Source organism: Zingiber officinale, chromosome 10A (genome assembly GCF_018446385.1).
Source record: "Zingiber officinale cultivar Zhangliang chromosome 10A, Zo_v1.1, whole genome shotgun sequence".
NCBI classification, from domain to species: Eukaryota; Viridiplantae; Streptophyta; class Magnoliopsida; order Zingiberales; family Zingiberaceae; genus Zingiber; species Zingiber officinale.
The window spans coordinates 65,959,542-65,960,522 of record NC_056004.1 but is presented as its reverse complement, the minus strand read 5'-3'; the positions used below and the strand labels follow the sequence as shown (position 1 = coordinate 65,960,522).

The window sequence follows — 981 nt, the reverse complement described above, 5'->3', positions numbered from 1 at the left end:
GCTTGGGGGGGAGTAAGAGTTGTCAGCAAGAACACGCAAGTTATGATTTTGACAAAGTAGATGTCAGCTTAGCTCTAGATCAATATAAATGAAGAAACAGACAGTACAAAGAAGTAACAAAACCTTCCTCTTTTCAAAGAAAGAGCATAATGCAACCAGAACAATACCAAACAAGCATACCTGTGAAGAAAGTGGCTAATCTTTTGAGACGACTGCACAATATATAACGTGTTGACCCTTATCCTCCACTTGGATCCTTCCACACTTCACAGCATTTACCTATCCAAAGTAAGCAAGGTTCACACCTCACCATGAAAAATCATAATTTATAGCAGTAGAAGAACAAACGCTTCCTCATCAACAACACTGATAGGGCTTCACAAAATTTAGTCACGAACCCTAACTAACTGTCAAAAAAGAGAAGGAAACTCATTCTTCTTGTCATCATCAGAAAGCCATCGCATGTATAAGAACAAGAAGACAAAAAAAACATTTTTTTGCAAAATACATAATAGTCGTAAGGGCGCCCTTTGAACTCCTCCGCAAAGAGATCCACAATAGTCTTGTCGGCCCACTTGTTCTTAACCTATATTGACTCAAGCGTTAGCTCAAACTTACGTGAAGCATCAAAATGAAAGAATCGAGCGAAGAAAACGATACAGGTCTATTTTGTTTACGTGGGAGATGAACTCAAAGTAGTAGGGCCTCACGTATCGCTTCCCTGTGTCGAAGCTCCCCATCAATCAGGCATGTTGAAGCGCAAGGAAAGCAGATGAAAATAGGGCGAGGAATGCAGAAATGTTTCGGATTTACCTCTGCGGAAGATATAATCACTGGCTTCGGGAGGATTGGCTAGGGTTTGCCACACTATCGCCTCCATATCCACTCCGTCACGGCCGCCGAAGCCGTCGCGTTTCCTTTTGCCGCTTATGGATCATGCCCTCTTGCAACAGCCATTAACCTAGACAAAGATTGGTTCGA

The 981-nt window shown here is 42.3% G+C and overlaps 1 long non-coding RNA gene across 1 annotated transcript; it reads right to left on the bottom strand.

Annotated features, from left to right (window-relative positions):
- Window positions 1–237: 237 nt before the first annotated feature.
- Window positions 238–720, bottom strand: LOC122026264. Its single transcript, XR_006124087.1, has 3 exons — window positions 678–720; window positions 509–586; window positions 238–279 (listed from the first exon to the last, which is right to left on the bottom strand). It is a non-coding gene; the product is annotated as an uncharacterized LOC122026264 (long non-coding RNA).
- Between the last annotated feature and the right edge of the window lie 261 nt (window positions 721–981).